Genomic DNA, 24111 nt, shown 5'->3' with positions numbered 1-24111 from the left:
TGTATGCTGTATGTGCAAGAGGTCATCAGCAGACAGAAGCTCAGTATGTTCTGAAAACAAGAATATGCCAATTGCATGTTATTGAAATGAGCTTGAGTGCAGATCACTACCTAATATTTTTTATCTAGAACATATTTGCTTCTTTTTGCTCCTCTGACCTTATTATTGTGGTAGATAAGATTAGATAGGAGCTTGAATCATTTTACCAATGATGCAAGTGAAATTACACAGCCAGAACATAATCTGATTCAAAAACACTACATTGTATTCCAGTGGTTTCAAAAACACCATGCCATGGCTATCTGAAAGTCACGCAATGGTAGTTTTGATTGAATACGTGTTTATTGCACAATTGAAGATTCCCTTGCAGGAAAAAAGAAGGCCTCTTTTGTGAGGAATGTGACTCCTCATTCCAGTATTTCTAGAATACCAGACTGGGATTAAGCCCAGCCAGATCCTGCTTAATCAGCCTGATCTCCTATGATCAAGTGACCCACCTTGTGGATGAGAAAAAGGTGCTGATGTAGCCTACTCAGACTTCAGTAATAACTTTGACAGTCTCCCACTGTATTCTCCTAGAGAAGTTGGCAATGCATGTCTTGGACAGGAACTCTTTGCAGAGTAAATTGGCTAGAGGGCCAAACCCAGAGAGTGGTGGTGAATGGAGTTAAATCCAGCTGGTGATTGGTCATGAGTGGTATTCCCCAGGGCTTGGTATTGGAGTCCGCCCTGTTTAATATCTTTACGGATGACCAGGATGAGGGGATTGATTGCACCCTCAGTAAGTTTGCAGATGACACCAAGCCAGGAGGAAGTGTCAACCTCCCAGGGGCTAGGCTGCATTGCTGGGCTGAGGCTAATGTGATGAAGTTCAACAACTCCAAGAGCAAAGCCCTGCACTTTGGCCACAATGACCGCAGGCAACACTACAGACTTAGGGCAGAGAGACTGGAAGACTGTGCTGAAAAAATGGACCTGCGGGTGTTGGTCAATGCTCAGCTGAACATGAGGCACCAGTGTGTCCAGGTGGCCAAGAAGGCCAATGGCATCCCATCTTCTATCAGAAATAGTGGTGCCAGCAGGAGCAGAGAAGTGATCATTTGCCTCTGTACTCAGCCCTGGTGATGCCACACCTCAAGTAATGCCTTCAGTTTTGGGCCCCTCACTACTCGAAAGACATCAAAGCTCTGGAGCACGTCCAGAGAAGGGCAGTGAAGCTGGTGAGGGGTCTGGAGCACAGACCTTATGAGGAGCAGCTGAGGGACCTGGGATTTAGTCTGGTGAATAGGAGGCTCAGGTGAGGCCTTTGTGTCCTATACAACTTCCAGAAAGGAGGCTGTGGTGAGGTGGGCATCACCCTATTCTCCCTCGTAGCTAGCAACAGGACCAGAGGGGATTGTCTCAAGCTGTGTCAGAGGTTTCAGGAAATACTTCTCTGAGAGAGTGGTCAGGCACAGGACTGGGCTGCCCAGGGAGGTGGTGGAGTCAGCAACCCTGGAAACTCAAGAAACATTTAGATGTTATACTGAGGGACATGATTTAGAGGGGAAATATTAGTGGAAGGTAACAGTTATACTGAATGATCTTGGAGGTCTTTACAAGCCTTGGTGATTCTAGTATTCTATGAGTTTATATTTATCTGGGCATAATATAAAAATTACATATCAAGTATATGCATATAGAAGTATATGCATATAGTGTAATTTTAACACATGATGGGTTATATAAGCATTCTTTATATTGCAACACTTCTGAATAGAGGACATCAAATATTGTAATTTGATTTATTTTGTAATTGACAACCTTGGTTATAGGGAATTAAGTTAATTGAGTTATTTCTGTAAGGAATCCAGGACTCCATATGACTCCAAGATTGCAGATCTTGACTAGTGAGTTTCTATATCTTTCTGGTGCTATCCTGCGTGATATGTGTTAACATACCAATAGCTTAAGATCTAAAAAAAACTTCATACTGAATTCCCCATTCTGGACCATCTGTTGTCCTCAAATCACATATGCAGTATACTTTTTTTTTTCCTCCAGCTCTATATTTGTTTCCACAGACAACTTGGGCACCAAATTCAGAAACAAGTGAAATGATACAAGCACCCAAGTATTTGATTTCTGTTGAAATAGTTATACGTTAGTATTTTGCCAGTGATGCAAACAAAATTCTCAGAAAGAATTGAAATCATATTTCACTTCCCTTCACCACTGTATCAAAATCAGTTTCAAATGCAGCACATCATTTCAATAATATAATTGTTTACGCTATATAATGCTATTAACACAAACCTAAGGAAAATCTTTTTAAGCACTTTAAAGAGAAATTATGAAATCACGCATCAGAATTACACTCCCACAGCATGTAGGTAAAAAAGCACAAATACAAGCAGTGTAACTTTTTCTGAAAATACAGATTAGCAAGCGAAGAGCAAGCACAGCAGCTTCCTCTTTCACTGCCATTACCACATCGAGTTCTTTGTTTTGCAAGAATGCCCTTTTCCAGCAAAGTGAAACATTAAATTGCTCAAACCATGAGAAATAATCAGAAAGAACTACATTTTATTACCCTTAGTGCCTTGAATCCACTTGAAGTAGAAGCTGAGAAAAAGGGACAACCTGTCCCTTTTCCCAGTATAAATATTATGACTAATTTCAAGATCATTTACATAGGTAACTCCAAAAGTAATGCCTTATTTTATGTCTATGGGAACTACAACAGGTACAAGAGCTCAGTAACACTATATGATAGAGCTATTTATCAGCTACAAAACCCAGTTTTTCAAAACAGTCTCAGTCGTACACATTTCTGCCAGATAAATTTCTCATATATTTCAGATTTCTCTGAGATAAATGCCTTAATGTTCTTTTATACACTCTTATCCACTATAGTGGATACAGGTGACATACCAGTACAGTATCTGTGGCATATCATTAGTAAGACAGTTTATTAGAAACTATTTGTCCACAAGTGAAGACATGCTCAACAATATACTTGACAGTCATCCCATGTTATTTCCTTTTCTATGTTAGTCCATTCATGCTTTTACAATAAAGTTGCAAAAGCAAAAAAGTTATATAGGAGAACTAGAATATAACTGTCCACGAAAGTAAAAATTGTTGTATGAATTTAAGAAGAAACTCTTCTTTGCAAAGTAAGCAACATTAAGAGGAATCAACCTGACACAAAGAAAGAACAGCTCTAGTCTGTGCTGTGAACATTTGCTTTAATTGTCTTATTTCCATTCAGCCTCTAAAAAAAAAAACAAACCCTAAGGCAACATTAAAGTTAATTCAGGGAAACAACTGCTTACATCACCAAAGCATTATTGGAAATTGTATTAAGAGAAGGAAATGACAAACTAAGAGTCTTCTGGATGTTGGCTGTAGCAAGATTTGTTTCTCTTTTGATTGAGATGAAATTCAAAAGGAGCTATAAGTGACATATCATATAACTACTTCTTGATTCTTCCTTATTCCCAACATCCAAGTTGTCTTTTTTTATACCTCATAAAACATATTTTTCTAAACTATTAATTGCTTGTAAATTAAACTATTTCAAAGCATTATAGCTATATTCAAGACTTAACATGATGCTACACTCTTCTGATTTTGACCTTAGAGATTAATCTTGAAAGTTCAAAAATAAACAAAAACAAACAAGACTTTTCAGCTTCTCTGCCCACTAATTCTCAAGGCAGAGCCTGGAAGATGAATGAAGTTACTGTTTAGAGCTGTCCAAAATATGGAATAATTGTGCATTTTCAGCTGATCTTTATCTACAGTGAAAAAATGGTAGATTAACTAGATTTGTGATTCTTCTAATCTGCCTAGCAGAAAAAGTCATTGCTTCATACTGCTACTCCAGGTGAAATTAATCATAGAATCATAGAATCATAGAATCACCAAGGTTGGAAAAGACCTAAGAGATCATCCAGTCCAACCATTCACCTATTCCCAATAGCTCCCACTAAACCACATCCCTCAACACAACATCCAGCCTTTCCTTGAACACCCCCAGGCTCGGTGAGTCCACCACCTCCCTGGGCAGTCCATTGCAGTGCCTGACCACCGTTTCTGAAAAGTAATACTTCCTCATGTCCAGCCTGAATCTCCCCTGCCGTAGCTTGAAGCCATTCCCTCTGGTCCTATCACTAATGACACGAGAGAAGAGGCCGACCCCCAGCTCACTACAACCTCCCTTCAGGTAGTTATAGAGAGCAATAAGGTCTCCCCTGAGCCTCCTCTTCTTCAGGCTGAACATTCCCAGCTCCTTCAGCCTCTCCTCATATGGCCTGTGTTCCAGACCCCTCACCAGCTTTGTTGCCCTCCTTTGAACACGTTCCAGGACCTCAATATCTTCCTTGCAGTGAGGGGCCCAAAACTGGACACAGTACTCGAGGTGTGGCCTCAGTAGTGCTGAATATAGGGGAACAATCACCTCTCTGCTCCTGCTTGCAACACTGTTTCTGATGCAAGCCAGGATGCCATTGGCCTTCTTGGCCACCTGGGCACACTGTCGGCTCATATTCAGCCGAGCATCAATCAATACCCCCAGGTCCATTTCCTCTACGCTTAGTTATCTTAGTTATTTCTCACAGTAGATTATGTTCTTGCTGCTGTTCACTAAGCAGCTCTATCCATTCATTTTTTTCCCTCAGACTTTTATTTCACCCATAGTTAAGTGACAAAAGAACATAAGTCTCAAGTATTGCAGATAGCACGCTTAATGTATTCCAAATGCACTGACATATTTGGTAAGTGACAGGGAGCATCTATATACCTTTGTCATGAATCAGATTTGGTAATGGTATCCCTTTTGGTGCTAATCCAAAGAAAGACTGAGCCAAGACAGCAAATTTTTTTTTTTTTTTTCTCCTTAATCTAACCATTGGCTTTACTGAGCAAGATTTCACGCAGAGTTGAGATCTAAAAAACTCCACTTTCCTTTTGGGTAAGAAGTAGCTTTCATAGGTAATCAGTGCTGGTTTTTTTTTCTTTCTTTGTTTTGTTGTGGCTTTTTTTTTTTTTTAAAGAATTCTCCATTTAAAGAGTGTAAAAAACCCAGTAAATCTCTATGGGCATATGTAGGAAGTGTTGAAGGGAGAGCCCTCTCCTTTACATATTCACAAACTCCAGGACAACAACTTGCCAACTAGGAACATGTTTTCTAAAGGAAATAGCAGTTTGGGAATCTTTCATGTTTTCGTTGTTCAATTTTAGAAACCTAGAGGCTCACAAAATCCCACAAAGTATTTATGTCATGAAAATCGTTCACTGAGATACTCAGAATTTTATGCACTTATATTAATTAGTTACTCTATTAATTTATTTAATTACAGGACATTTCTCAGTAAAGATTTAGGTATCAACTTGTTATTTTTTTCTTCATAAAACATAGTCCTTGTTAGGCAGCCATACAGTAATCACTATCCGTTGATGACTAACATGCATCAATAATCTAAAGAATCAAGAATTCTAAACTTCAGATGACATAGGAAAAAAATGGGATGACTGGACAATTTTTTTCACATCGGCTTGACTTCAGAAACAGCAAAATTCTCCAGGATTTTTTTCAGGCTTTCATTTTCTCTAGTCTTTTTATACTTCAGAGATTTAACTGCAATACATATTTTGTTTGCTTTTTAATCTCCTTGATCATTCATTTAACATTATTTTCTTGCACTCATAACCTATTTTCATTTTCTTTAACTGATAACAATTCTGATGCTGGATGATTTGCTTTGTTGAATAGACTGTCTGTAAGACACGCATAAAATATTATTTTAATTTGCTCCTTCAATTTTTTATTCTAGCAATTGGTCTCTTAGTAGTCTTCAAGACTTTCCAAGTTTTACAAATAATTTGCCACTTAACAGTAGAACTGCAGAATCTCATCATTTCTCATTTTCCTAAAGAGCAAAGGAATCACTTTTCCTAATCAAAATTGTCTTTCATTTATGAGAAACTGAAGTTGTGATTTGCACACAGAGAGATGATGATAAAGAATTGTAGGAGAATAAAATGCGAGTTAAATTCCAGGTTAATTAATCATTTAGAAACAATAGATCTTTCCCAAACAATCAGCAATTTTCACTGTCAAAACTAACTTTGTGAGGATTTTCTCTGGCACTATTTAAAATGAGACACAAATCCTATCATCTCCTTTTCTGGCTCTTTTGAAAATGACTCACTTTAAAGAGAGAAAATAAGTCACTCACTGTTCCATAAGTGCTAGGAGAAGAAAAATGAAAGTAGGAACTAAGTACATTGCTTGGTTATAGCAATCACTAAGCTTCATTCAATGTCCAGTCTCCTGTTTTCATGTGGTAAATATAAAAAAATGGATGTAAAGGAGTGGACTGGATCTGCAATTAACTTCAGTACTAACTGAGACCAGCTGCATTAGAAGTACAGTAAAGACCATCTCCTTTTGCTCTTTACTGCCTTACTTTCTTCAGCAGGTAATGTAACAGCCAATTGGAACAAGAAGTTTAGAATTCAGTTCTTCGTAATAAATTAAGTTAACCAAGGGACTGCAGATAACAAAGGCTATTTTTTTTTAACAAAATATAGTGAACTAAGTTCCCCAGGACACAAATGAAATTAAGGTCAGTTGGGATGGGGCCCCAGGCAATCTGATCTAGTATTTGATCTAGAGTCTGCCAACCCTGACTCTTGCAGTGGGGTTGGAAATTGATGATACTTGAGGTCCCTTCCAACCCAATCCATTCTATGATGATGATTTTGTGGAAGCTTTATAAGGTGTTAAAAGTGTACAGCTTGCCTCAGTGATAAGAGCCATTACACTTACTCTTTTTTACTTTACTTGAAAATTCTGTATGCTTGACAGTGCTGTTATCTCTCTTCTATAGTTGCTACAATACAGTTTTTCTCACTGTCCTCAGTAAATATACACAAAAGAACCAATACAGAATATACCAATAAAGTCCAAAACACTTTACTCAAAGAAGCCTGGATATAGCATAAACCCAGGACAGGAGAACGGGTGTGACAGATGACAAACATGCCCTGCTAAGTGCCACTTACATACAGGGAACATACAAAACAATGAAGTAGGAGAATCAGTAGTATAATTTGCATCAAGTTAAATCAACCAAAATGTACCCAATGACTTCAGAGGTGACTGTGACTGATCATGAAATATGTGATATATGCTGTATCCCATCCTATAGAAGACAAACTTCAGATGATTTTGAGGTCCACTCAGCCATTGTTCTTCTCCAATATTAAGTGGCATCCCCAAATAATGGTGTTGCAATGATCTTGTGATATGAAAATTGAACAGTGGATGTATTATGAATCTGTAAATTGATGAACACTGGTAGAAATGTTATTAAAAAATATAAGGCTTTACTCACTGGGAAAACAGGGATTTGAATTTTGGTGCTGAAGATGTAAAAACTCAGATCTCTGCTACACTGATTAACTAGAGGATAACCTGAAGCAATTCATTACATTGCCCATATATATATATCAGAAACGTCACAATGTGCTCTCGAACTGAAGTTGAAAACCAACTGAAGATTACATTGGAATTCTGCAAAGACAAAGGTACTGTAGTGCATACCTACCAGTCTACACAGTTCAGACAAATATTTGATTAATGCAACAGAATTACTGCAATTACTGCAACAGAATGCAGTCCTAAAATGGAAGTGCTACCCATGTTGCTTCCATTTGAAAAGACCCCCAGTGTGCTAAAATTTTGCAAATGTAGTTTCATGGTGATTATCTCCACCTACCTCCATAAACATCTTCTTTACAACAGCATAGACAGCTCAAAAGGTTCTACAGTCATAGGATTTCCAAATACCTAAGATCCTTCAACCTTTCAGCCCAGCAAGAAACAAGAAAATAAATAGTCCTGAAAGAGGAGAGTGACTGTAGAAACAGAACCGTATTAGCTCCTCACCCCCAAAATCAAGCTATGCCTAGCTCTAATCAATGTAGCCAGTGCTGCTGGCTTCTACTTGTTTCAGCTCATTGCTGTTTTGAGAGAGGAAAGAATGATCACCAATGAAAAATACATATTGTCATAAGCATATGTACGATATGTCAGAAAAAGAACAGCAAACTGGACACTTCCCTTCTATGGCTATTTCTCTAGATTGCCTCAAAACTTCATTCCCAAATAGCAACAGTCTCAGTGGTATTAGTGACCTTTGGTAACAGCCTTTCTATTTTGGGGGGCTATATTGATTTTCTCTGGCTTCCATATAGTGATTTGGCATATTACTGACCTAGAGCCACGAAGTGGGCAGTATCACTATCAGCAGGGGACTCTGAAAGATTTTTTTTAGGACAACAAACTAGAACATGTGCAGGTATAGTCTGCAGCAAAAAAGATCATCTCTGCTACTCTCTTACTTACTCACTTCTAGAGGACTGACAAATGTCTGGTGTTTTGTGTTGAGATTCATTTGTTAGCCAGCAAAAATGCTTGATTTGCTTGCCTTCAAATGTGTGCTAGAGTTCCAAGGTCTCTTTAGTTTGCAAAAATCCAAATGAGTAAATGCTTAAGTGTTTGTAGAGTGCATTAACACAATAATACATGAAGATCACAGAATGTCCAGGAATCCTCACACTACAGCATGTTTTCTAATTGCTGAAATATTTCAGCTAACTCCTATGGATCTCTGAGACAGGGACCATTTGTTGGTGGTGGTTTGTTTTTTGTTTGTTGTTGGTTTGTTTTTTTGGTGTTGTTTTTTGAATGAATAAATATTAATCCATATTCCCTTTCCCCGCGGAATACAATAATTTTAAAGCAGTGACTGTTTGGAATCCTTGCAAACATTCACTCTCAGAGTGAAATTCTCCACATTCCCATTTAAAACTGTGTGATGTACCAGATCACTGAAAGCTTGAAATGAATTGCTCTCATAGCATCATGGAGGAGATTCTGCAGCCATCTAGCCTGGTGTCTCAGGATGTCTGATTTTAACCCTATTGATTTCTGTTCTTCAGTAATTACAAATTAAACTGATCTAAATTGGAATGGTTCCAGTGACCTCAGAATGCCTGCACTGATACCTCCAGGAGAATACTATTCCCTAAGTACTATTCAAAAGTTCTCTTATTATTATGTAGGGTGAGAAAGCTTTCTAGCTGTTTATCTTTGCAGTGTTGTAAAGAACAGCGGGAGTCATGGGCAAATCACAGGCTTGAGATAACTCCTATTCTTACAATCACTGAAGGCAGTGGGGTTCAGTTCTGGAGTGTCCCTACCTATTTACAGTTACTAACTATTCAGCTATGTTAGCTGACTGCGTTACAGGCTATGGTTCAGCATAATATTCAAGAAACAGTACTCAAGAAAAGTAAACAAAATTAAGAAAATTAAGACACAGAATGACTAGTCTTCATAAGAAAATAACATAAAACAGAAGCTCTCTTTCAAAGAAGACTGATTTCAAGTAAAAATTTCTAGGTATGTATATTCCAGCTAAGAATAAATTTTGTCCATAATTGAACCATACAAAGTTCAGTGCCAAAGCTCTTATGTACAAACCCAATTACAGGAAGACATCCAGAAAAAAGAAAAAACACATACAGATGAAAGAATACACAGAATAAATCTGAAGGCTTAATTTTAGTTTTAGTATTTTCCTTCCAATTAGGTTGTAAAATTACTGGAAATCCCAATATCAGAGACTGCCTATTTTTAAATCCTCAGTTTCATACTTTTTATTCAGTTGCATTTCTCTCAGATGTCTGCCTGAGGGTTTAAGAATTTAATACTCCCTACTAACCACTTTGCAACCCTTCTTTAAATGTTTAATATAGTCTTCTGTTCCTTCAACATCATTCCTGAAAAGCACAAGCAAACATCTAGCACAGAATTTTAGTGAGGCACTTCAGGAAATTCCCAGAGCACAACAGGGATATAACATCTCTTGTTTCCAAATCTGCTCATGCATAACAAGGGTTTGTACACACTTGCTCAGAGTATATTCATCTTCAGTAAGGCAAGAAAGGAATAGACTCCAGTGAATTTATTTAATAATTGATAGTGGAAATAGAGTCTAATGAAATTTCCATCATCCAGAAACATGAACTCTATATACACTGTCGTTCATTTGTCTGCTAATATCTGAGTTGGCAGCTTCCTTGAATTCTCTACTTTGATTCAAGCAGCCAATCCACTCTGTGATAAAACTCTGAAAATCCCAAAGGAACCAGATAAGCCAAGACACAGAGACTGTATACCTCCACAGCAGCAGAAGTAGGCGGTAGGGAAGTACCATTGGAGATGAGCCCTGCTATGGAAGAAAATCAGATTGTCTCAATCTATATATATTGCATACATGCATGAGTAAGATCAAAAAGATACTCTTCTAACCGCAAACAATCAAGTGTTTGGATATAACAGCAATAATTGGTCCTGGGATGCTTAAATGAAATACACTTTATGAGAATCACTAATCTTGAATCTCTTCATTGGCTACATAAAAATTGGGATATTCCCCCTTCTGTGGGTGTGAAAGAAGATAATTAGATTTAATTACAAGAGACAGTACTTAAAATCCTTATTACCATCATAGTATTTTTTCTTCTCAATCAGACATTTTCTATCTGAGAATTAGATTCCCATATCATATCTCTAGAAATAAGTTGAGAAGTACAAATGATAAAAGCAAATCTTTTGTTTCCTAATGAAATATTTGAGTCTAATTTCAGACTTCAAGCACGTCAACATCTCCCTACACATACAGATTTTCTCATCAATTTCAGTAGGATTAATAGTATGTCTCTATAGGTGCCTCCAGAAGCAGATCTTTCACAACAGTCACATCAGAAGACTTAGTCTAATGATAACTTTTCTACTGACTTTGTCATGCAAAATGTAATTTTATATGGTTTACAACAGTGCAGCTGTGACTACAGATACCCAATTTATGGTGAATATTTTACTCTCTACAAGCAGGTGTTCAATCCAAGCCTGTAACACCTTCTTAGTCAGAGTGATCTCAGGGCTCAGTTTAATTTTCCATGACAGTGAAGCTCTTCCATGGCTGACTACGCAAGGTTGATTTTGAAATAATTCTTCACCTGTTACCCTCAGTAATCAAGTCTACTTTAAGTCAAACACCTCAGTTATTACAGACTTTATATTACCCGTGTGTCAACAACATGTACGTATACCTGTATGTGTATCATAAAAATAATACTTTTGACAACTCCAGTCATTCAATCCATTTAAGTAATTTATATGCCAAAATAGGCGGGTCTTTTTTCAAAATGTTGCATTGCAGTATTTGAAGCACTTCTAAGAGCTCCTAACTTTAAAAGGCACTAGAAAACATGAATATTTCTCAATTTAGAATACGGAACCCTGCTGGAGCATTCCGTGTATGAAATATTCCCTACAGCACTTGTATCTACTGCAGTACAGAAATGCAACCCGTTCCTACCAGGCTGGAAGCAAGCACATCTTTGAGGTCAGCAGAAAAGTGAGCAAATTAGAAATATGACAGAGAAGTCTGCAGACTTCTGAAATATTTCAGCATTGGAAGGGCTTTCCAGTGCTAGGAACAAATCATGGAAATGGAATGGGAATTCAACAGTTAATGAAAAAAGGCATATTCTCCCTTTTAGCCAAAGGTATAGCTGTGTGGGAAATGTTTGTCAATATACCTGGCAGTTAAAAGGTCAAAAAGGATGCATGGAAAGACTTCCCCCACAAAAATAAAAAAGGAAAATAGAGTGAGTATGCTTTCCTTACGATATATATACATACATATACACACATACACTTTTAAGAGAAACTTTTAGAAGAGTTCTGGTGATAACTCACAGTTCACACTGACATTATCACCATAAAGAAAACTGCTACACAGGGAAACAGCTTGGGAGCTATTTGGTTGCATTCCATTAGATCAGGAAAGACATTGCTATTAATGAAAAATCAGATCCGTACAGATGTGTCTCAGTGTTATCCCAAAGCGTGTGACTCATTCAACTACTTCAGGGAGCTAATAGAAGCTAGCGTTAGCAAACTCAGAACTGCGTATTCAGGAAAGACTGAAAACCTATTGCTTTATAGTTGAATCTACAGAAATTTAGGTTTATCTGGGAGAAAAAGTATAGGTCTCTGTGTAGCAGTGAGCCAAATACTACCACTAGAACACATCTTGTGAGATTTTGGAAACTGCTCTGGCTTAAAATATGAAAGATATTCTGGGAATTTAGGGGACTCGTCACCTAATTTCAATATGATTTTACTGACTAGCTCCTTTAAACATAAGTTGGAACAGCTTAATTAAAGGTTGGGAATTATTCAAGCATATATGGTTTTTTAGTTAATATTCACACTGAATTCTAGTTTCTATTTGGTATGATTTTTTTGTTCATTTGTTTTTGTGTAGTTGTTTTGAAGAACATAGTAGAAGAACAAGAGAGACTATTAACATTTGGCATTGTTACTCTGGAAACAGATAAGAAAAACAATAACTGCAAAACTTATTTTTGCCACTGTTGCTATGAAAATTTTCAGTACTCAGAATTTTTACTTGTCTTTAAAACTAGCAAGCGATTGTGGCAATATTTCCATCGCGTAATCTGATAATCAATCTGACACCAATTTGAAGGTTTTTAGGGCTACAGATATTCTGACATATTTCTAATCATTATTTAGTAAAAATATTGCAATATGGTCTTTTAAATTAAACTAATTTTGGGTGTAGAAAATAAGCTGATATAAAGATTTGAGATATAAAATAGAAAAGAGGATTATTTCCATTAACACTTTCAGGTATCAGATAATGCTACAAAATTTCAGAGATTTAATTACTTGAGGTAACAACAGTTGGTGGTGATGGCAGTAAATAACAAAGAGGATGAGAATATACCACCCACACCTCCCTTTGTTAGAGCTTATCCTATATGCTTTTTAATACAGTGTGCTATCAAATAATGAACAATGGTTTATGCTTGAATCATTACTATTCAGAAAAATTATTCTTATATGAAAAACTATTTGAAAAGATATGCACACACCATAATGTAAGCTATAAATGATAACACTCATGCCATGGAAAATTGGAAGAGTCTGCAATTGAAGGGGCTATGCAAAACAACTACAGTGATAGTATTTTAACCACTATAACTGTTACTAAGAACTGATTTAAAAAAAAAAAAAAAAAAAGGCTTCTGTAGTATGTCCCTTTGCAATATCGTAACAGAACTGGAGAGAAAAAGACCAAAACTTTGTAAAGCACATTGCAAAGGAAGACTATACAAAATTTAAAGTACCAAGTGGCTGCAAAGAAAAGCAGTAGGTGGAAAGAAATTAAATTAGAACACCTTATCTTCGATCTAACAGACTGCTTTTAATGTCCATTGCTGATTACTTCCTTAAGTGGAAAAAAAAAAGCATAGTCTAGTACTTACTCATAAATAAGCAGATTTGTCATGTATCTGGCCAGAATAAGTTGAGGCAAGAATAGTATTCAAAATTAACATAGGATTTTACATTGTACAAAATGGTTTAACAAAACCAGATTTTCATCATGATTACATGAGAATTACAATTTGCAATTGAACATAGCAAAAACAATTTTGTGAAAATATCCTAATAACCTTGAAACAAAATATTTTCAGAATATATAATAACCTTGAAACAAAATATTTTCAGAATGATCTTGGTTCATCTGCTGTGTTACTACGGAAACAAGTAAAAAAGTTAACTTGTCAATCTGCAAAGTTGGGAAAAACTAGAAATCATATCCTGGTTCTGGGATAACAGACTCTAAACAAAACAGAATCACTCCAGTACTTCTGAATCTAACTGGTAGCAAATCAGAGCCTTTTAGTGAGAATTTCATTAGAAAAAAAGAACATGACCCATTGGTAAGCATGGTAAGATAAAGCAAGTTCAGTCATCAAGTTTCTAATTTGGTTTATTATCCTGCTATTAATTTCCAACATAGATAATTTCATATTTAACTTTCAGCATGGAATGCATTTAGAAACCGCATTAGCAGTTAGTGCTTGCAAAGCAACTTGAAAGAAACAATGAAAAAACTACTGCTTTATGTTACTCCTATGAAGGATTTACAGAGAAATATTTACAGACAGTTTTACTATAAAGCAGTTAAAATCAAATTGATTAAATAACTTTTGCAGTTATTCTTTTAGCCAAATAACAATTAAAAAGTTAAACAGATGAAAACTGCAAATGATTGAAAGTACACGTGTGTATTTTTAGTAAACGACACTTCAATCAAGCAGACATTCCTAGAGTTAATCCTCTGCTTGTGTCCTGAGCAAGGATAATTTCCTGACCTAGCTCTTTGTTTTACAAACACTAGGCTCACGATTGAAAACAAGCATTTTCTAGCATTTCTCATAGCAGGATGTATTAGAACAAATATGGATAACATTCTGTAAACACTGTTTTTTAACATCTGGCTTATTATCAACATGAGCATGAATATAGGTTTTATACATAAAGTAATTCATTATTAATTTATTATTATATGTTATCATGCCAATTGCATTGGCAATTTAGGTCTTGGATAAATACTAAGGAATATGAAATTGTGCATTTTTTAGCAATGGGACAATAGTTAATTATTTTATGTTTCCTGTTTTATGAGCAAACCAAAATACAGTTTAATAGAATTATCTGAATATATTTAATGACAAAATGGAAACTCACTTCTGTCATTCATGAAGCTTGACTAAGTCACTCAACATTTCATCAGAAGAAAAAAAAATTATATGTAGTAAGTTGAAACAGGGCCTAGATTTGAAGGATAATAAATATCACTGGAAAAGTAAAATTACTCTCTTAGAATCTGCATCTGAAAGAGGTATCTTTAAATTCCTAAATGCAAAAAATGATATGAAAAAAAAACTTAATTGTTGCCCTAGTCAGAATCTGTGGCATTTCAAAACAGTATCTTTTATATGTAAATTAAGAAATACTTTTTTTTTTTAAATTAAAAAATAAAAATTGCAGCCTGGTATGTAAAGGGCATTATAAAAGCATATTGAAAGTACACATGATGGAAATCATGAAGGAATCAAATCTAAATGGATGGGTTTTGCCTTCAAAAAATCTTGAAGTTTATTTCTAAATAATTTGTCAGTTTACTTAGCAGACCCATTTTAACAGAATATTAGTGTATCTATCAAATTACATAAATCAGCCATTGTTATTTGCTGAAATACATATATCTGACTAAGTAGTTAAGCACGTTAAATACCTCTGTGATTATTATTGATTCATTCTAGGTCAAAGAGACATCACAAGATTCAGATTACATATTTACACTTCAAGGAGTGTGGTTACAAAGATGTAACATTCAAATACAAATGAAATTATATGAATATATTTTTATTTCCTAAAAGTAAGAAAACTATCCACAAGTAATATTCTGGAAATTGATATTCTACAAATAACTGCATGCATATAAGCCATCACTGATATTCAGTTTTAAATAAGAACATTTTATAGAATTATAGAACCATAGAATCACAAGTTTAGAAAAAGCCTTCAAGATCGTCCAGTCCAAATGTCCACATACCACCAGTATTTTCTTCTAAACCATCTCCCTCAGTACAACATTTACACATTTCTTGAACACCTCCAGGCTTAGCGACTCCACCACCTCCCTGGGCAGCCCATTTCAGCACCTGACCACTCTCTTGGAGTAGATGTATTTCACTGTTCATTAAGCTTTATTTACTGCTTCTGATTCATTAGTTTATAAAGCTAATGGCTTTCTTCATCCGAACAGGAAAGGGAAAGAAAAAGGCTTGGGCGTTCTGTTGGACAATAGATTGATCATGTGCAAGAAGTGTGCCCTTGTGGCCAAGAAGGCCAATGGTATCCCAGGGTGCATTTAAAAAAGAGCATGGCCAAGCAGGTTGAGGGAGATGATCCTCTCCTTCTGCTCTACCCTCATGGGGCCACATCTTGAGCACTGTGTCCAGTTCTGGGCTCCTCAGTTCTAGGCCAGGGGTCTTCTAGACAGTCCACTGGAGGACCACAGAGATTATAAGGGGCCTAGAGCATCTCCCATATCAGGAAAGGTGGAGAGACCTGAGACTGTTCAGCCCAGACATGAGAAGGGGAGATCTTATCAAAGTGTATAAATATCTATAGGGTGAGTGTCAAAATAATGGGGCCAGGCTCTTTACAAAGGAACAAGGGGCAATTGACACAAACTGGAACAGAGGAAGTCAGAATAAGCTGCCCAGAGAAACAGTAAAGACTACATAACCTTCTCTAGGGAACGGGCATTAGCAGTGGTGTTGGACTCAATGATCTCCAGAGGTCCCTTCCAACCTCTATGGTTCTATGATCCGGTAGTTTCAGTCCCAAAATCTAGGTAAAACAATTATAAAAAGGAAGCACTGACAACATCATCTGGGGGCACTAATAAGTCCTTTTCAGCAAATCAGAATGTTAGCAATAAATTGTGAAGAGAAAAACCTCAAATACCATAATATCAACATAAAAGTTTTCTAATCCAAGCTAGCTCATTCCTAATAATTTCTGTCTTAGATTCCCTGGTATTCATGTGCACAGTGTTGACTGGTTTCCATGGATGTTTTGCTTATGAATTAACAACAGAAGACACCCCTGTTTGGAGACATAATAGCTCCATAAGTAAAGATAAATTAGACATCAGTTTGGCATTATGATGTTCCATCTGTTCAGATCTGTTCATTTTGCTGAAAGCAAAAATAGCTGTTTCCACCAGCATTAAGTGCTGTAAACTCTGAGAAACAAATTGGAAGACCACAGCAGTACGAAACACCTCTGCAAGACACATGCCCAGACACTGCACTAATATGCTCTTAAGGTGCTGCAGAAGCAATTTCCCATTGTTTGAACTGAAGTCATTTCTTTTCTATTATCTTTAGATCCTTAGTCAACACCTTCTCTTTTGTTTGCATTTCCCCTCTGGAGCAAGGGTCTTCCTGCACTACTACAAAAACATTATCAAAATTCTTTTCCATTATTTAGGGAAATACTGGACAATGAAATTTCTTCCTCCTGGTTCCCATGACAACAACATTTCAGTTAACAAACCTAAACATAAGGCTGGGAAAAAAAAAAAACGTTTCAGGGGAGTGCTGCACCAGTAGCAGGAAATTAAGCTATTTGTCTCCAAAGATAAATATACTGAAGAGTCCTGTTTAAGTGTTTTTGAAAAGAGGTTGGCAAATACATATGTATATCTATATATCTTTTTTCCAGGAATGATTAATGCAATTATTGTCACAGGTGAATCTAAAGAAACAAGCAATCATGGTTTGCATGGAAAATAAATACCACGTATTAGCTGATGTAGCTGGGGGAGGGCGGGGGGGGTTGGCATAACACAATGAAACAAAACAAGATAAAACTTCATTGCACAAAGTCTTTCAGAGGATGAAACTGTATCTTTCCTAGGAGTGGAACAGGAGTTGTGGCCTTGTGATTCACTAATCTATAAGCCCTTCACACACCTTAACAAAATTCTTCGTAGTTACACCTTTCCAATGTTGTGAGCATAGTAGATGTCACCCAGAAAGGCTGAACAGGGGATTTATTAAAAAATAAACATTCAAGCTTGAAATTAAAAAGTTTGGTTTAAACCAATAATTATAACAGATCTATATCTTGAGTGATTCAGACATACAATGCTGATCATCTACCTAAACAAGCTTTGTCTTTATCTGGAGGATTTGATTACATAATAGGTAGGTGAAAGGGGATCTGAAGTTGAATTTCCCCAAAACACAGTACTATTATGAAAACATACTCAATCTTGAAAAGTTTGTCAAGTTAATATAAAAACATTTTTTCCCCTCATTACTGTTATATTCTAATTGGTGATTAGCACTCTAATTCCCAGAGAGGACACTGTCAATAAAAATATTTAGCATCTTGGGACTTGGTTCTTTGGAAGTGAAAGCTTTGAAATATCATTGAATTAAATGATTGTCCTGCATTTTTCATGATCATCAAAACTTCCATTTTGATGCAATACGTGAAACATACAGCACTGTCCTGCAATAAGTGACACGTTAAATCTTTCAAACAGAATGTGCTGAAAGCATATTTTATATAGGAAAACTTTGGCTGATAACACAATTACTTGTATTAGTTAATTTGAGCCTTTTTTGATCCTTTTAAGTCTAATTTAAGGAGGACCAGCACTGGGCACTATTACATTTTTTTATAGATAAGAAAACTGCAAAACATATTATTGAAAATCTTGGACCTTATTTGCAAAACTGAACATAAGCAATGGGGGAAATTATTGGTTGTGACTGCCTGCATAGGAAGAAACTAGCCATGATGATGCAGGAGGTCCTTCCAAACCTGTTTTAAATGTATTCATACTTAATTATCTTAATTACATAAAAGTACCTTTATTTAATTAGAAATATGAAATAATTGTTAATTAACTACATCATTGTGTATATCATTTTTGTTCATATAAAACAAAGATGATTTATAAGATTGCTTTAATTTTCACTTTGTTTGAAAAAAAATTTCAAAAATTTTTCAAAAATCTTTTATTATCTTTGAAAGCAGTATATTCAGACCTCAGTTTAAATTCAGCTGGTGCCAATGGTAGCATTAAAAGAGAGCTCTTGATTAGCTGTTAAGTTGTATTAGCCTATTGAGTAGAACATTATGATATTGAATATCAGTGTCATATCTATGAACTACATCTATTCTGACATTTTTATCTCCAGAAGTTAGACTATAGACAGGTTATGTACAATGGATTATCCTTATCACTTAGGTGAAAAAGAACCAAAGGCAGAAGATGTCCTTTGCCAGTACACATATTTGTGTACCTATGACAGTCGCCTATGCCTAATCTTTCACACAAAACTACATTTGGGTTCACAATACACTTAATACAGTGTGAATAGATTTACAAAAATTTACAAAAAAAAAAATCATAGAATGTGATGAATTATAAAGGCATAGCCAAGAGAGTAAGATACTCTCATCACTTCAGCAGATGCTGACTCAGAAGCCAGTGATGTTTATTTAAAAGTCTATATCACTGCTCATTCAAGTATGTATTGTAAGAAAAAGAGATAAAATATTGCAGAGAACTACAATAGAGAACAATACAATCACAAAAGACCGTCCTACACTAAAATACAGTCGGAAAACATCAGATTTGAAGCCTGAATATCGATTATTCTTACTCAATCACATTAAGCTAACAGGGATGAGCCACTATGATTGAAAAATACATCCACTTCTATCAACACAAGAATACAGACAAGTCCACTGTGAACATTAATTTTGAGTACCTATTTAGTAACAGCTAACAAATCACAGAGGCAGGAAAGAGGGATAATAGGTTTGTTTTCCTGAAGGACAAAGCCTGATTTGGGGAAATAGCGCTGACTAAAAATGAACTAATAAAATATGGTGCTTGTTACTGTAATTGCTTCTGTAGAAGTAGATCTTAGACATTCCAGAAAAAAAGATTTAAATAATTTGCACTATTTTCCACTGGGGCAATAATAAAAAATGGGTTTGCTTTCAAGTTATCACAAAGTGCATATGGAAACAGGATTTGTCAAAACATTTTGACATGTGTGATGATGTTTTTGATGCATGTCAAAGAGATACCGAACTATGACAAATAATGTTAAAGAACAGAGGCTGTTCGACGTGCTATTATGTTGAATAGATATCCAAATGTGTGTCTTTATTAAGCTGATTCTCTGCATGACTGTGACAACCAAATGTAATGTAAATAGCAGTTATGAAAACAAGTTTTCAAAAATAACTAACAGCCAAGATGTTAATAGAAAAATCAGTGCTGGGACATGAAAGTATCTTCTATTTTTTTTTCAGTCACAAAGATTCCCCATTTAAGAAGTTTCAAATGAATTAAAATTGTATTTTACAGAGCTAATTTTGAAACTAACAGCATCATCTCTGTCATTTATTTATCATTACCCTACTCATAGTCTTGTCCTTTTAGAGTGACAAGAAACAGAAACAGTGTCAGAATGCCTTGTCATTTACATTTACTCTTTGAACATAATTACAAATACTGTTCTAAATCTATTTTGAAAGTGGGCACTTGGCACATTTGACTGATTTTTTTCATGCTCATTTCTGGTAGAAATGTCACAACTATGTAATGGTGCCTTTTTTTCAACCATCAAGATAAACACCTGAAAGTTCCGTAATTTTACATTCCTGACCTACTGCCTTGCCTCTTCCAAGGGAATTATCCCTACCAATTTGCCCTGGTCTTATAGTTTTTTCCTGAAGATAACTACTCTTGCTATGGATATATGGGGCTAGACTGAACTGCGATCTGACACTGGACTACTCTTAAATACTGTTTTCTTAATGTTCTCTATTTTCTGCATCTGTCTTGGTACGTATCCTGGTATAATATTGCATCATGAATTCTTAGGGTTAGATCTGGTGGTGAGGTACTGCAACAGGTTGCCTAGACATGTGGTTGATGCCCTGTCCCTGGATACTTTCAAGGAAAGGCTGGATGAAGGGCTGAGCAATCTGATTTATCTGTGCATGTCCCTGTTCACACAGGGGAGCTGGACTAGATGACGTTTAAAGGTCCCTTCCAACTCCAAGGATTCTATGATTCTATCCTCAGACACATAGTATCTTTCTTGTGACATCCTACCTAGCAAGTAAACCATGCTAGTGTGGAAACAACAGTACTCTTTAAAACTTCCCCTAGTAAAAGATAGCGTCAGATCGCATAAAAGGCAGGCAAGTACCCATCCCATATAAGTTTAAAGCAAAACACACAAATAGACCATTACAAGGGCAAATGGAATGGACAGAATTTGCCAAGGGAGATGTATATTTGATTTTTGACACACAGTTATTTTTCCTCACTACTTCATGCATTAGGAGCTCCGTATACTAATAAGGCATGTCCTCTCAGTTACAGACATGAGCAAAAAAATCCAGACATACTATGTTTTCAGGTCTACAATGAGATCCTGACCATTCTAGCATATCTCTGATGTACATTCACTCCACTGCATTTTTGGTGTCAACATTGACTTGTTGTTCATTTTAAATCACCTCGTTGAAGCAGGATTTCATTGAAAACAGACACAAGACTTCTTAATTAAAATACTTCTGCTTTTCACTTCATCTTATTTTAGATCATCAATGAAAACTAAAAGTCATCTACAACATTCCTGAGTTTTCAGTTCATATCTACTACACCCATTTTTCAAAGACTGCCAATACAGACAGAATTTGTCAAAGTCTTTTTTAATTCTGCCACTTTATGGGGGAGAACCTGAATATCAGAGGCCAAAATGCAATGCAAGAAAAGAAAAGGTGGGGAAAAAAAAGTGCAAGTGCAAGAGAATTGCAAAGAGAAATCTGGTCCCACTGAAAAAAAGGAAAAAAAAAAATCTAGTTACCTGAATGAAGCCAGCATTTCATATTTTTTATTTTGCATGCTCACTTTTGAATCTTGTTGACTAAACATTTAGAAAGCATATATGATTCTCTATTAATGTCTTATCAAGATATGAATAGGAATGTGGCACATAATAAAAACAGATTTTGAACTCCAGACAAGTTAGCCACTATTTTTCTTAGTGAATAAGACTTGCTGTACCTTTCTAAGACAAATATTTCATCAGACATTCAGGCTGATTTTGAATAAAGCGAATCGGAGTTATGAATAAGTCAGGCAGAATTATTTGCTCAAGCTTGTCAACAGAATTACTGGGAACCTGTAATTGAAATGAGGAAGTCTCCCGCTAAGTCCTTGGTATAATCTCTAAAACCTTTTCAGTGTTCCTAGTTTTAAAATGAAATTTACATTAAGACTCTTGAGAGGCAGGGTATTACTGAAAATCCCAGTTACAAACACTGGAGTAGTCACACACCTCTACTGGCAGAGATCTCAAGGAAACATAAATGGTTCTCATTAAGAGGTGCAAAGGATCTAGCCTTGAAAAGTGTTTCTGTATTAGCTCACTATGTCAGTTGTTTTCATAATGCTTTCATATTTATTAATGTTAATCTGTAATAAAATTTTTGAGGTGATCAGACAAGGATTACTTTGAAAACAAGTCTGCATTAGTAAGTTCATGAAAACGTTCAATCAACAGTAAACATTTTCATTCCAATCTGCACTAGAGTTTTGCTGTAGCTGTTATACGATTCTCCTTTAAGGTATAATTGGAACTGTACAGAAGTTGTCTGAAATCATTCGAGAACAAATGTAAATTATTAACAGCTGCCAAAGAACACACACAGCAGCTTGGCCACAGAGGCGAATCCTCATTCTTTGAAGATATCCTGAGTCTCACGAGCGATATGTTTTTAATGAAAATGCAAAATTCTTTTGTGTACAAGGTTAGGAAACTGTAGCATCATCCCATCTTACTTACAAGCAATACTTTTTTTTTTTTTTTTTTTTTTTTTAGAATTATAAAGTATGGACGCAGAGCCAGAGCAAAGCAAACAAAATCAATATTTGTCCACTGTGGCTCAGCACTACTTCGTGCTTCCACTTTTCACTAATACCAGGCAAAATTCTGCTTTCTATACAACCATAGATTATTTTACTCAGAAAATTTAGCAATACTTTTAAACCAAGTATATTCTGTACTGGCTCACTATTAGAAATTTTAAAGATGGATGGGAAACTATAACTGCAATGAAACTACTGCTAGACATTGAGTACTGAAAATTTGTATTCCACTCTATCTCAGAGCATTGTTTGTAGTTTACCTAAAGTTTTAAACAGTTATGGAGTTACAACACATTTACAGCAAGCAAACTTAGCACATTGGTCAAGTCAGCCCTCAAGACAAGTAGACATTCCTTTTAAGGTATACTAAAACTAAGAAATTGAACACGTTTTGAGCCTTTTGGATGATGAACAATTCTTGCATTTCCTAATAGCTTAAAAGCACATAGCTGAAGGAGATTGGTGTAATCTTTTTTTTTCCTCAGGTCCTCCCACTAAGAATAAGTATTTCATTTTCAAAAAAAAGAGCAGCAGAAAATAAACCAGATAGAAGCTGCAAATGCTTTACTTGTAGGAGAGTGCAGAAAAGTATACACCCAAGCAGGAATATACCATTTTAAGAGAAAAATCAAAATAGGCCAATTTTTCTAAAGACAAATTTTTTTTACTGAATCCTGAAAATTTCTGGAGCATGAGAAGAGGGATGACTGCTTTAGAATAACATTTACCACATCTCATTTCAGTGACTGAATCTTTTTACTTCAAACAGCATAAGAGAGACCAAGAACCTTGAGTTCTTTTATGAAGATCTGTCTGTTAAAGCACTATAAGTAGGTCTGATTATTGAAGAGTAAAAGGTCAGGCTCTCAACTACCTTCTGGCTTTTCTCCGAAAGCTAAAAATATAACCTATCCTAACTGACCAAAAAGATTTTCAATCATGATATTCATTTTCCTACTACAAACATGTGGTATTTTTTCAAGCCATTAAAATTGTATTTAGTATCCTATTGTAGAGAACAAGATACGATGTGTTGTTTACTCGAATATACATGCATTTAAATGCTTAAATAAAAGTGTCAACCAAATATATTCAAACCATCAAAAGAAGTATAAATACATAAGAGTAGGAGTTTATTTCTGTGTGGTAGGACCTTACTAGCTTTGTTTAGCATTACAGGTAATTTGGAGTACGGTACTATCACTTAAACAGCACACAGGAAATTTCACACTTCTTGAAAAATTCCCAGCAGCCAACGCTTCTTGACTACCTACCCCTGCCTAGCAGCAACGGCTGCTAATAAATATTTTTAACATCTAATGTAAAATGCAAAGTAAACTTTTTATTATTTCTTAACATTATTTTTTTTGTGACAAATATATCAGTAATTTAAAAGGCATTAATTCTTCGATAACGTATTTTGTGTAATTCAAAATTTCTAACCCTATCCCCTTTACAGACCTCACAAATCCGGAGCTTCTTACAGTTTTGCAGATTAAGAGTTCAGTGTAATCTTCAATAAGAAAACGTGCTTACTGTGCTTCAGGGGAATTAATCTATAACTAGTCTATGTTAACGATACTCATTTCTATTTATTTTGTGTCAATTCTAAGTGATG

At 35.7% G+C, this 24111-nt stretch overlaps 1 protein-coding gene and 1 long non-coding RNA gene across 5 annotated transcripts in view; one reads left to right on the top strand and one right to left on the bottom strand.

The window, feature by feature from the left end:
- Positions 1-24111, top strand: part of KCNH7 (potassium voltage-gated channel subfamily H member 7) — a 211390-nt gene that overhangs the window by 72490 nt on the left and 114789 nt on the right. The gene's annotated exons all lie outside the window — the stretch shown is intronic.
- Positions 9360-24111, bottom strand: part of LOC125697196 (uncharacterized) — a 62395-nt gene continuing 47643 nt past the window's right edge. Inside the window, exon 3 of the long non-coding RNA XR_007378727.1 lies at positions 9360-10289. This is a non-coding gene — a long non-coding RNA (uncharacterized LOC125697196). The remainder of the gene's footprint in view (positions 10290-24111) is intronic.

The sequence above is a fragment of the Lagopus muta genome, chromosome 8, assembly GCF_023343835.1.
Source record: "Lagopus muta isolate bLagMut1 chromosome 8, bLagMut1 primary, whole genome shotgun sequence".
In the NCBI taxonomy this organism is placed as follows: domain Eukaryota; kingdom Metazoa; phylum Chordata; class Aves; order Galliformes; family Phasianidae; genus Lagopus; species Lagopus muta.
Note: the sequence above shows the minus strand (reverse complement) of the source record. Positions and strands in the feature narration are given on the sequence as shown.